At 42.7% G+C, this 14,087-nt stretch overlaps 1 protein-coding gene across 1 annotated transcript in view; it reads left to right on the top strand.

Annotated features, from left to right (window-relative positions):
• LHFPL6 (LHFPL tetraspan subfamily member 6) overlaps positions 1-14,087 on the top strand; it is a 151,336-nt gene that overhangs the window by 135,909 nt on the left and 1,340 nt on the right. The gene's annotated exons all lie outside the window — the stretch shown is intronic.

Genomic DNA, 14,087 nt, shown 5'->3' on the forward strand with positions numbered 1-14,087 from the left:
ATATTTGCATAAATTGAATCATTTTCGCCAATGAAGTCAGTAAAGGAACTCCTGTGGAAGATTTCAACCGTCAGCTTTTTCTTCCAGGTACACATAAGGAACATGAACAGGGGTCGTGTTGTATTAACTGTGAAGCCCTGTGTTCTCACAATATTTTATGGATCAGGAGTATATACTGGGCATGTATTAATGCACGCCTAGACTTGACTGGAGTGCTGTTCTCACTGATGTGTTAAAATTAATTTTAACTTATATTACCACATTAATTAACAGATTATAGCGAGAGTAGAAATTTGCTGTAGTGATTTTCACCAGACAACTCAGCCACTAAACATCTCTTTTCCACATACATTGGATGTGAATTTAAATGATCAGCTTGGATTTCAAGTTAATGTCAGTGCCTGGTTGATGCTGAGTTACCAAGGACATCAGTAAAGAAGAGGTACTCTTTGAGGGCTGTGTAATACCCAGGTTGCTCATCTTATTTGATAAGTACCTCTTGGTTAGTGATAGCCCAAACCCTCTAGTCTTTTCTCAGTCATTAGAGACTGGTTTACTCATTATAGTGTAAAGGCCAAAGATGATGTTTCAAAGACTTAATCTCGCTATGTCTCAAGACAAATTTAAGTAATTATTGCTTTCATTTGAATAATTAATTTGATTAATCTGCAATGCTATGCTTTCTGTTCCTAAGTCTATGAAATGAGTTGCCTCGAAAACCACACATATATACACTGCAATCAAAATCTACCCTCAGAAAAGTCACACTACAGTGAGCCCTGGGCTGGTGTGTTGATGTGAGAAATGGTGGCAGTGCGAGAGCTGACCCTGCTCCTCCTGCTTCTGTGGGTGCTAGCTAGAACAGTGTTGCGAGCTGAATTCCCGGGCCATGCAGTTAGTCTCAAAAGAGAGGGCTTTTATAGGGATGGAGAACTGGTCAGCACTCTGCCTCCTCCTCAAGGATGCCAGAGCTGCTGTTCCAGCATGGACGAAGCAGCACACAGGGAACACGTGTGCTGTTAGGAAAAGAGGGTCACAGGAGACCAACTTCAATCACAGAGCCAGCAAAAGTGTGGTTCAGTAGTAGGTGAGATTCGTTCTGCACCTGCAATGGGTGAGGGGAAAAAAAAGGTGGAAAATGGAAGTAGAAGAGAGAAACCAGAAGCTGGATCTACATTATTGGAGGATGAGAAGGACAAAGGGCGGATACAGAGTAGGGATTATGAGAACTCACTTGAGAAGCAGCTGAATTTTGCATTGTAGAATGCTATGTTAACCAGAAATGTTCCAGAATTAGCAATTAAATGAAAATGGCTTTAACAAAATAAGACAACCCGCCTACCCGAAACATGCTCATAACTAGATAGAAGAAAAAACAGCAATGTTAGAAACCCATAGCAATCCTAATCCTTAGGGGCTGTGCTAGATAAAAAGTGCATCTTCATGTCTTCAGGCACTCTGACAAAAGCATTAGAATAATAGGCACTCCAAATACTGCTGAGATAGCCCACATTGTGAAAACAAAACATCCCCCCCCCCCAGATCTTTATGTACTTTCCAAAGCAATATTTAATAAAGCTGCATGAAAAATAATCATGCTTTTAATTTACATATAAGTGGATTTGGGTATTCTTTTCTAAAAAAAAGCTTGAGCCGACATCTTGAAATGCCCAGTAGTTTGCTGCTTTCTTTACAACTGAATATTTATTTTTTGTTTTTCTGCTAGATGAATTGTGTCCATATGATTTCCTTAAACTATATTTAAATAGGTTGATTTTTTTTCAATCAAATAAGAGCATTTGTACAATTCAATCTCTAAAAAATAGAGTCATTCTTCAATTGAAGATATACTGCCAAGGACACTCCAAGCTGCTAATTAAATCACACTCAATAGACTAGCTGTTTTGGTAATGAGGATGAGGAGTAACCTCCATAAGTCAACAGTGTATCTGTAAAGAGGCCTGCTGTCTACTCATCTCTAGTAATCTGTTATTGCCATCATGAAAAAATCCACACGGATACATTAGGGCTTTGACAGATGAGCTCTGGCAAATCTTGTTGGGGTGGGTAAAGTCGGAAGTGTTCCCAGCTTTTTGTCTTGCCCCTCTGCTTCTGTTTTCTGGCTGCCTGCCAGAGTTGGTAGAAATATTACGGCCTCTAGGGCCCCTCTCTGTATTATGGCATCCCAGCTTAAATAGCTGATGAAGCTCAGTTCCCACCAAAGCAGTAGCTATGTACCAGAGTCTTCTGCCTCTGCTTTTAGGGTGGTAACTCCTAGAAAAAGTGCAATATAAATGACTGAGGTGGAGAGGAAAGAGATGTTTAGATTTGAAACTAGCACAGTTTGCTTAGTGACCAAGTGAAAAGTTCTTCATCTAATTAGTGTTTGGCCACGGGCTAATGTCTGAGGTAGAGACTAAAGCCATAAGCTAGCAGCGCATGTGCTAAGGGACTGCCTTACTCTTTTACCAGATATCTGAGGAAAGATCAAAATCATCTTAGTCTCTTGTCACAACGCAAGCTGTTACTGTTATGCTGCATTATTTATACCCTGGAATTGCCCATGGGCCCATTCAGGATAGCACTAACATGGCAAGTTAGGCTCAGCAGTACAAAGCTGCTGACTGAAAGATGGGAAGGTGATTCAGATCTGCAGAATCTTATGTTCTGCAAAAGGAATTAGCAAGCAATTTCCCAATAGAAAATATCTTTATAGCATATCATATAGTGCACATTTGGTTTTGTAGCACTAGAAGCATTAATACTCTATTTTGTTTTCATTTTTAAACGCACTGCACAAGAATAACGGCTGAAAAATGAAGTTTTTAGAAGGAAATTTTAAGAATCAGAGGGATTCTGCATTAAAGTGAAGACTACACCATCCACTTGCAAAAGCATCCACATTTTGAAAAACTTAAGCTGTGTAAAGAAAGCTTCTGAACTGACTTTCTTTTTAAGCAAAATGTGAGTGTATGTGTGTGTGTACACACATTAGGACTGGTTTTAAATGACTAAAATCAATAAAGGACTCCATTCTTGGCCACAGATTTCCCTAGGCATGCAGGCAGAGGCTACCGAGCCTTTATATGCTCAGAGGTACTCTGGACTGGGGAAGAAGCAAGCACTGGGCAGTGAGACTCTGTTATGATGGGTGAAGAGGCAGCTAAATCCCACATAAGTTCCTGGAGAGGACGCATCATGTTCAGTTTATCTTGCAAAACCAAGCGTCCTGAGAATAGCAATGTAAGATCAATACCTAAGAGTCTGCACAGCAAAATGTTTTGTCTAGAGTGGGGTTCATTTGTCAAAATGTAGATGTCTCATTGCCTTAGGAAATTTCATCTGGCCTCTAGTTGCTGCTCCCCAGCCATTAGATATACGAAATGATATTATTCACTTACTTTATTAACCTGAAGGAACAAGGATATCAAATTTAAGATGATCTCCAATTTTTAAATTAAACTATATGGAAAAAAATACTGTCTTCCTTTTGGGTAGATATGGTATGTTTGGGCAGCTGGAGCTCAGCATGGCCGCTTAATCATCCAGAATTATTTATCTCCTACGCTTTTTGTGAGGGACTACTTTTTATGTTGTTTATTGCCTACCTAGGACCTATTTTTTCTTCTAGGTGATCATCTGTGCTAAGGAGCATCCCACAAACTTGACCTGGTATTTGCTCTGCATAACTGCCTTCAGAGCTTATTATCTCTGAGTTTCGTGAGGTTTTTCTTTGCTAATAAAGGCAATGAAAGTCACAGATCTGGCAGCAATGGCTTACACTGCCTCAGGAGTGGCCGTTGGCATGCCATGCCCTGTGTACTCACCTGTGTCCTGCCCCCACAGCCTGTCCTCCTGGCAATCCAGTCAGGCATGTGGGAGCGAGCACTGTGCTGCTCCGGGCTCGTGCTTGTGAGCAGGAACAAGTGCAGAAACACCCAGCTGCAGCTGTGCAATGGAGCAGGGAAAGCTGAACAGAAAGGGGCTTGCTCCCGAAACTGGTGGCTCACAGATGACAACGGGAGCTGCCACTGAACGTGGTTTGCATTAAGTGGCCAGACTGTGGAGTACGGCCAATGAGGGCTCTGACTGAGATACACGATTATTACCTTAAGTGCTGCTAGAGCCTCAGCTTACTGTCAGGGTCTGATGGAAGTGTCCAAACACAAGACATTGGTTTATCCTATATGTGAGAAATTTAATGGAAGGGGCCTGGGGCTTAAAGAGAATGCTAGATTTCCCTGAATTTTTTTCCCAGAATGGCTAAGGAGCTAATGTGAATGGATTTGATTTTTTTTGTTCCCAAGCTAAATGCTTAAAATTGAGTTTTGTGAGTGCTCCTCTCATGAAGTACCCTCTGTGGTTTGATCAAAATTGTAGACGCTGTTGTCCTCCTGATTTAATCCTGTGGTGACAGAAAAACAAAGCATACTGGTTTAGCCAATATGTTTTGTCACCAAACTAAGTTTATTCTTAAAAACACCAAGGAGTTAATGTATCCTTGAAAAGAACAAAGGCCTGACATGTATTCTGTACTTGTTTGACTTCATGCCATTGTGGGCGTCCTTATGAGGCTGGGAACAGTCCACTGCTATATTTCTTCTGCAAGTCCTCTTAGATCCTGTCCACTTGTTTCGTGCTTTCCAGCTGTTGTGCTCCATTGCTAGCAGTTATGCACAGAGACGTCCTGCTGCTGTGGGCCAGTTTGCAGCATCAGCCAAAGCAGATGGTTCCAAAAATGTACCTTTGACGGCCCTTCGTGGTGGCCGTTCTTTGGATCACTATGAAAAGGCTCTCCCGGCCAAAGTAGCTGTCTGGAGAGCAACTTAAAAGGCTGGTTCCCATCCTTAACTAAACAAGCAGCTGAATTGTCTTCAAAAGCTCTCAGAAGCTTCTCTGTTGAAGGGTATTTGTTTCCTCAGATCATTATTATTAAGGCTCTCCTCTGCCACTTTTAGAGGGTTTGAAATATCTTAAAGAGAACTGTTGACTTGATAATTACTTTTGCTGTAGAAATATTATAGTAAATGATCTTTAAAAGCAAACAGTGCAGTTACTAAAATAACAACATAAAAAATGCACAGAAAACAGTGAATGTAAAAAAAGCTTTGTTAACTAGTTAATTGGCCTTAGGTGGCATCATTTCAGCATCTGGCTGAGTGTTGACATACAGTGCCAAAACTATGAAGAAAAAGATTTTGAAGGCAGGACAATTTATTAGAATCCTATTAAAAAGAAAGGGCGTCAAAGTCGTGGTTTTTTTTTTCTGAGCAATCTATCTGACAAAGCTGCCTTTTTTGTTCACAGATTCTCTGCAAACAGCTCAAAGTTTTTACCAGTTTTAGTGTCCCATCCCCCCACCCCTTTTTTTTTGATTGGGACAGAGAACAATTTTTATGAGCGTACCTGAGCTGCAGCTGCTAGGTTCTCAGATAAATGAATGAATCAGCCTATGCTCTAGTAAAGGAAGTGTTTCATCAAGAAACACTTCCTCTTCAGTGCTACTTAGAAAACTTCCATTCTTAAATGTCTATAGGGCTTTTACATCAAAGCCGACATATATTCTGTCGAACTTAAGGCACTTTCCTTTGATGCTAGAGTTGGCTTGCATAGTCATGCAAGGACCCTCTGTACTCAATGCAGACAAACAGGGCTAGCTAGAAGGGGATTCAGGCGACCTAAGAGCAGGTGCCTTGTGCTCTTTGTTACTTTAACAGGGTGGCTAGAATTGTTATTTAGAATCCCTTTGTAGGTAAAGGGAGAAAAATAGCTACAGGCCTCCAACTAGACTCTACGCCACGGACCACAACCCTCGGAGCTCGGCCATCCTCAATCCACCTCACCGTCCACTCGTCTAGCCCACACTTCCTGAGTTTACCTGTGAGGATATGATGGGAGACAGTGTCAAAACCCTTGCTGAAGTCCAGGTCGACAACATCCACTGCTCTCCCCTCCTCTACCCAGCCAGTCATTCCGTCATAGAAGGCTCTCAGATTGGTCAAGCATGATTTCCCTTTGGTGAATCCATGCTGACTACTCCTGATCACCTTCTTGTCCTCCAGATGCTTAGTGATGACCTCCAGGAGGAGCTGTTCCATCACCTTTCCAGGGATGGAGGGGAGGCTGACAGGCCTGTAGTTTCCTGGCTCCTCCTTCTTGCCCTTTTGGAAGACTGGCGTGACATTGGCTTTCTTCCAGTCCTCAGGCACCTCTCCTGATCTCCAGGACCTTTCCAAGATGATGGAGCGTGGTCTAGCGATAACATCCGCCAGCTCCCTCAGCATTCGTGGGTGCATCCCGTCAGGGCCCATGGATTTATGGATGTCAAGTTTGGACAAAAGATCTCTAACCCGATCCTCCTCGACCAAGGGAGAGTCTTCCTTTCTCCAGCCTTCCTCTCTCGTCTCCAGGGCCACGGATTCCTGAGGGCTGGTCTTAGCAGTAAAGATGGAAGCAAAGCAGGTATTCAGTAACTCTGCCTTCTCTGTATCCTTCGTCACCAGGGCACCCGCCCCATTCAGCAGCGGGCCCACATTTTCCCCAGTCTTCCTTTTGCTACTGATGTATTTGAAGAAGCCCTTCTTGTTGCCCTTGACATCCCTTGCCAGATTTAATTCCAACTGGGCCTTAGCGTTCCTCGTTGCACCCCTGCACACTCTGACAATGTCCCTGTATTCCTCCCGAGTGGCCTATCCCCTTTGCCACATTCTGTGTACTTCCTTCTTCTGTTGGAGTTTGGCCAGGAGTTCCTTGCTCCTCCATGCAGGTCTCCTGCCTGCTTTGCTGGACTTCTTCCTCAGAGGGATGCACTGCTCTTGAGCCTGGAGGAGGTGATGCTTGAATATTAACCAGCTCTCCTGGACCCCCCTTCCTTCTAAGGTCCTACCCCGTGGGATTCCTCCAAGTAGGTCCCTGAAGAGGCCAAAGTTAGCCCTGAAGTCCAGGGTTGCAATCCTACTCATTGCCCTGCTTTCTCCTCACAGCATCCTGAGCTCTGTCATCTCCTGGTCACTGCAGCTAAGGCTGCCCCCAACCTTCAGATCTCCAACCAGTCCTTCTTTCTTTGTTAGTATAAGGGCCAGCATCTCACCTGTCCCTACTGGCTTCTCCACCAGCTGTGTCAAGAAGTTATCCTCAATGCTCTGCAGGAACCTCCTGGACTGTTTGTGCCTAGGAAAAAGAATATTTAGCGCTAATGCAGTCCCCCACTACTGCAAATTCCTCTATCCACAAATTCCCCATGATCACATCCCTACAGCAGATGGAAAGAAGCCATCTTTACCAAATTCATTATTTTGTCCTAAGCTGTTTGTTCAGCTGCAGTTTTACCTTATATAGTGTTCTTTCTTTCTTTCTTTCACAAAACTACTTAAATCCTTTTTGAATGCATTCCAAGTTTTAACTTCTTTTCCTGCTTTTGTAGCTGATTTCACATGACTGTTTTTCATTGTGTAACAGTGTCAAGAAAAAATTATTTAGCTCTTTAATTTAACTTGGCTTTGTTTCAAAATAATCACGCCTTCTTATTTATTAGCTGATTATCTCTTACATTAATTTGTGGCTTTCATATCTCCAAATCCCTGTATATCCCCTTACCATCACACTCTTTACTTTATTCTCTGATTATTTTTCCAACACGTGATTGATTACATGAATTCGCATTGCCCTGTAGTACTGGACTCTCATGTGAAGCTGTTAAAGTTTCTGCACAAGTTTTTGCAAGTAGGAATTGTAGTTTTTAATTTTGAGGGTACTTCATTTTTATTCTTCAGTCTAGGTAATTCTTGAACTTTTTTTCATCATCTTGGAAACTAGGCTTTACCTAAATGATTAGAGTCTGCCAAATACTCTAGGCTGCAAGCCCAGGATAGTCTTAACATTAAGTAAGGTGCAAATATTTAAGATACTAAGTCTTACAATTAACAGATTTACATCGAAGACAATTCCACATACTGGATTTTTTTTGAAAGTGTCATTTATTGGTTATTTTAGATGAAAATCATATATTATTTCCAACTATATGACTGTGTGATAATTTTTTATAATATATCATGAATACCCTGGTAAAATTCTATTTCTGCAGCTGGATCCTGGCAGAGTTCCACAGCAGATCAGCTATCCACAGAGTTTCTGTTGCCAAAGTTCACTCACTCGCAAATTTGTCTTATATATTTGCCTTATATATTTGGGGGGAAGCTAAAGGGGCACATACCATGGCCTTGAATATCACATTAGAAGTCAGACACGTGAGTGTTTTGTAGTAAGCCCATCCCCCATGGCAAAACTTGTGTTCTGCATTCTTCGACTTCTTTTGGTTTAGTAAATATTCTCTCATATTCTGTGGTACTCCTTTCTGTTTTATCTTCTTTTGGTATCCTCCTCATTCACCTTGCTCTTTGTCCTTTTTCCTCAAGGAAAGGAATGTAAGTTCCCACTATTTCCTCCTTTTGTTTGCTTGGAAAATGGCCATCTAGTCCTATTGTTGCAAGGTCTGTCAAGCTGTGATTTGAGAATTAATGCTGACACTCTTACTGCCAATCCCAGTAAACCAAATCTGAAAACAGAAATCTTAATGGCTGGCTACAAATTTACCTGAGCTGACCTGGACAGTGCACCTTCAATGAACAACCAGAAGGCAAGAGCTACCATGCTCACCTTTACCAAGCAAAGCAAAACAAAACAAAGAAAGGATCCAGAACTAACAAAATGCTGAAACTGCAGCTTCTCCCTCCATACTGACTTGTCGGGTAAACAGTGATTTGTAAAAAGCAGCATCAGTTCTGTGCAGAGAAGGAAGATGCTGTGATGCATATCATCTGTATCAGCTAGAAGGGTACTTCAGCTGTTGGGAAAATTACTTTGGCATGAAACCAGACCCAGCCCATCCAATGGACATGGACATGTGCACATTTTTGCACATATCTACGTGCCCCTTGGAGGACTGACACACTTCTACCCATATGTACACACATACATACATACATATGTAAAAATATCCATATGCATTCTTGAAGAAAGCATCAGCTTTTGTGCTGGGAGGGTGGGGATCAGGGGACTGACACACTTAATTGTTTTAACTGTAGCATGTAATTAGGTGATCTTGCTCTTCATTTTAGAGTTTTCACACTAACAAAAATGACAAACTGCAATGCTGCAAACTGCAATTCTAATATTCAATACGATGGGCTCCATGAAGTCAAAGTGCTCTGGTTGGTGGTTAAATTTAAGCTCCAGTTCTGCAAAACCCTTAACCATCTGCTTCACTCTGAGTACATGACTGCTCCTGCTGATTTCAGTGCAATTAAAGTTGAATATGAAGAAAGGTCCTTCTATGGTACTCATTATTATAATGTTTATAAAAATATAAATCAAGAAAGCTAAGCTATTTTCTGTAACATGTAACGTTTCTATAGGTATATTTCTATTTGATTTGGCGTTACACTTAATCACTTGTAAACCCTGCCCTTTACAAAGCTTCATCTTCCTTTTAAAAGGAGTTTAATATCAAAGTAAAGCAAAAGTCATTTTCCAAGTTAAACTGCAGCTAAATTACCCAATTACTGACAACCAACAATCTTTCTTTATGGTGCAGCGGATTAAAATAGCTCATATATGCAGTAAAAAAAGAGAACACAAACTCAAGTATATAATTTTTCCCTTGTGCAATACAGGCTTATAAAAGGGGTAGTATTATTTCAGTCTGACACATGGCTATCTGGTGTCATTCATTTCAGCAGGTACATTTGAAATGGAGTCTCCCAGGCTTCATAGCTATACCTGGCTATGGATTTAGGACTTAGTTATACTTGCAACAACAAGTATAGCTAAGTCCTATGCAAATACCCTCCCAGATATAGGCTCTTCTTAAGTACAATAGCTCCTAATGCTAGTCTATTCAGCATCGTCCAAGTACAGATCAAGCTATTTTATGCAAGGCCTCCTATTGCTTCTGACACAGGCTGGAAATAATGGCCAAGTTTGTTGCTGGGTTATTATTGCTCTAAGGTCAGTCTCCCTGCTCTTTCATCCATCCTCCTGCACTTTCCGGTTCTTTTGTTTGTTCATCTTGACCCAACTCGTACTTGTGAACTACATTGCTTTTGTTAGATCAAGACACTGCCTGCCAAGCCTTAGAGCATTAATTAGGGCAGTGGTCCTTGGGGTAAATGGAGCACAGTATGGAGAAATAACTGTTATTCTGCTCATCCAAGATTGAATGTGCAACTGGCATTTCTAGTGCATATCTCTGACACTGATTTAACAATTCTCTCTTCATAATGTGCACTGTGTGCACTCTCCCCCTCTCCCACAGCTAATGCACAAAAGTTGAAACCACACCTTGTAAGAGGTCAAATTTCCTTTGTTCAACCCCAGCTTATGTCATAGCTGAGAAACTGTGCACACTGCTACAGGGTGAATCTGTAAATACTTTTAAAAATAGCATGTTAACATTTATTTTCTCTACTTGGAAGCATCATGATGAGAAAGATTTAATTTTTCAAGCTACCACAATTATTTAATAGTTTCAGGAACACTTAGCAATTAAAAAGAACTGTCAGGTGGAGTCTAGCTTATCACAAGGAATGCTTTAAGAACCCCTTCCATGGTATATACATGATGATTTTCAAAGCATGGATGTAGACACCCTGCATATGCTTAAATCCCATTTGGAAAATCCCAGCCAAAGCTGTAGATGTGTGTGAGTACAAACAAAGGAATAGGCAGGTCTCTTCTGAGACTGCTGTAAGGGTGGGCAAGGATCAGCATTAGAGACATTTCCAGTTTCTTGGTCACTCTCCATGGCTTATGTTGGTCTTCTTTGTAGGAAGTCAGACTCACTGCATGGTCTTCTCTAAGGAAGCCAAGAATGGTGTCAATCTACAGAATGTAACCAGATTACAGCAAGCAAATCTCTCAATCTTTCTGCTCCAGCATTTTAAGGAGATAGGCTAATAAGCCCAAAGCTAAGCCTTGACCTAGTCATCATTTTTTGAAAGCAAGTTTTGAGGATTTTGAAGAAAAAATGAAACAAGTACTATGCTGCTGTAGTGTCAACCTGAGGTCTTCAGAGTGGCTATGAGTACAAGCTTTGCTTCTCACTCATATCTCTTTTTCTGGCCTGCGGGTATCCTGCAGATGGTCTATGGACATGCTGTTTGCCCTCAGGCATACTAACGCATTAGACATGTTTGGATGTGCAAACTGACAGGCGCTCTGGAGCACCTTACATCTTGTTTCTAAGGCAGGATTAGCAGACTTGCTAAGTGCCTGACCTGCCAGGCTGGTCCCCAAGGGTGTGAATGGACAGAATATGGAGATGCCACCACCTGTGCGGTGTCAGGAAAAAAATGGCTCCAACTGGGCCACCTAGCTTCCATCTACTTTCAATTCTATTACTAGAAGGATGCTCTGTTGTTACCTTCTGTCCTTCAGAGCGAAGAATGGTTTCTGCTGCCTTTTGAAGTGTTGCATTGCTACTTGTGCCTTACTGAGAGTGCTCACTGCTCAAAGCAGGGAGACGTCAGTATCAGGATGGGGTATCAGGAAGACCTCAGTTATAATGAGTCTGAAGCGCTCAAGATTAAGATTAATTGATGCAACCCAATTTAAAATGGCCTTTGAGATGGGGTGAACTCCTGAGGAGCTACAGCAGGCATCTTCTTGCTAAGAGCTCTTCGAAGATGCCTCCTCCCTGCTGTAGCTGCAGCTTTCCTGATGGCCTTCTCTACTGCAGATGCAGTGGTGGCTGGAAGGGGAGAGATCCTTTTCTGGCCCTTTGGAGCACTGTGGGACTCCACACCACCGTTCCTATCAACATACTACTGCTGGTGATGAATTTTACTGTACAAAAATACTGAGGCCATTAAAAATATTCAAGGCTGTATTGTGACACTATTAAACAGCTTGGACAAGAAATCAGTGAAGTTTTAGGCAACGGGTGGTGGCACCGAGCTGGGACAGGAAATCTGCCTCTCTTTCTCTCTCTCTCTGTATTTTAATTAAACCTTCATACTCACTGGGAATCTGTCCTTAGTGGGAGTTAAAGATCGGTCCTTAAGGCTCTTCCCCTCATGGTGGCAACTTGTGGAAGTACTGGAATCCAAGGCCCCCAGCACAACCCTTTTCCTTACATACTTCCCTCCTGTGAACCACAAACCTGTGTTGAATCCTTCCCCCAAATACCCCCTCCCCCTGGCCTGCAGGTATAGAGCAGCTCTGCTCTGCCCCACAGTTTTGCTGCAGAGAAGAAAGTGCACTACAAGCGATGGGATAATATGGAGGTAGCTGGTCAGCAGGGGTGGGGAAGTCAGGCTAGGCCATTCAGGGTGGCACAGAGTAATGCTTAACGTGTTTAATTCCACAGCAGCAACACTTAATCATTTTGCTGTAGTTATTAGTCATATTATCATTATAATACCACTATCGTACTGGTATGTCTCCCATCACTGCTCTGTGTGCACACTGCCTCCTGACCTTACTGTCCAGGTATTTAAGAGGTTGGATTTGGGGACTCCATTCCCACAGCAGACCCCAATTTGCAGCTGGTCCCCCAATGTCATGCTCCTTTTCTACAGGGAGCCTCTGTTTCAGTCTGTGGAAATTCAGTGTCCTGCTCTGCCAGAAGCAGACGTCTGCCATATGGTCTGTCAATTGGCTATGCCTAATGTACGGGGTCGTGGAGGATTGCACAGCAGATAAAGCTGTGCCATTACAGGTGCCACCCGTAGTGAGTCTCCTTGGAAGGTACAGTTTCCCCATCTCCTTCTTATCGCTTAAACAGGGGCATCTCCACCACATAGCTGGAGTAACGCATGCATCCTGAACACAGGCTCTGATGTGTGGGAGCTCATTTATTTGGTCAGTCAATATGAACTGCTGGAGAAGAGATTAGGCAGAGAAAAGTGCTCCTTAGCAGTCCCTGTCCCTTCCTTCCTCAAAGTTTTGGCTGCAGGGATTGTTTGTGGGGTAAAGCAATAAAAGAAGGAGTTTTGATTTGGCTCAGTAAGAATTTATGCCTGTGTGAGTGGAATGTAAATGGGTTTCTTGCAAGCAAATCCTGGATGTATTGTCAGTTAGCAGTTTACAGCAGAGTCCACTTTTGAGCCCCATTATGGGAATGGCAGAAGGTGATTCACCCAGCTACCTCCGAAGGAAGCGAGTCCCAGCACTGAATTATGTGCAGCGGGACTGAGTGTTCTGCAGGAGCAACAAAACAAGCACTCAAAAGCTGCCTGGAGATCAGAAAAGCAGAAAAAAGAGAAGGGGGGGAAAAAAACCTTCTGATTGCAGCTGCTGTGGAAACCAACCCTACAGCTTCTCTCCGGACTTGGCAAGCAGAGGGACCACTTGTTCCACTACTAAAATATTTTCAGTGCCGGCAACCTCTACTTTAACTGTCAAGTGTAGTTTTCCCGTGTGTTGAAAACAGTAATTTGCCAACCAAGTGAGCTTGGAGGCTTGTCTGATGAACCATTATAGAAAGTGAAGGGGAGCAATTTAAACAGCTTTGCTTCTCTAATTTCTTGAAAAAACACTAGGCAAACCAATTACTCCAACCCTGTGTTTCCTTTTTGAGGTGGATACGTTACACGTGGGCAGAAAACCTAAAGGAGCACTTTTTACTGCATCAGTATAGAGCAGCTTGCTGGTTTTAACCCTTGGATACGCTAAGGACTAACTTGCGCTTGTTTGCCCGTCTGTTTCTCCCTAGGTGTCTAATGGTGGTATCTGCCTGGCTAGGTGGGCTTTGAGGCAGTATGGCCCTTCTTGCGTTCTTATTAAAGAAAAAGGGGGTGAAAAGTCTGAAAATGAAGTAGCACACGTCTGTTCCCAAATAGATGCAGCAGCTCTCTAAATCTGCCGTTTACACAGCGGTGGTAGTAGTGTTTGAATGCCACAGGTCAGCTCCAGAGACCGGGAAGGCGTGCCAAGGTTCCCTGTTCCCTGTTGGTCTCCCTGTGGGGAGGAAAAAAAAAGTTGCAGCCTCTCGTATCATGTGGAAAGTACCGCAGATTTCCTATCGGATCTCGGGCCGAGCTGCTAGGAAGGGCGGAGAGTCCTTTTTCCCAATCCCGGGCAAATTGGTA

The sequence above is a fragment of the Struthio camelus genome, chromosome 1 (genome assembly GCF_040807025.1).
Source record: "Struthio camelus isolate bStrCam1 chromosome 1, bStrCam1.hap1, whole genome shotgun sequence".
In the NCBI taxonomy this organism is placed as follows: domain Eukaryota; kingdom Metazoa; phylum Chordata; class Aves; order Struthioniformes; family Struthionidae; genus Struthio; species Struthio camelus.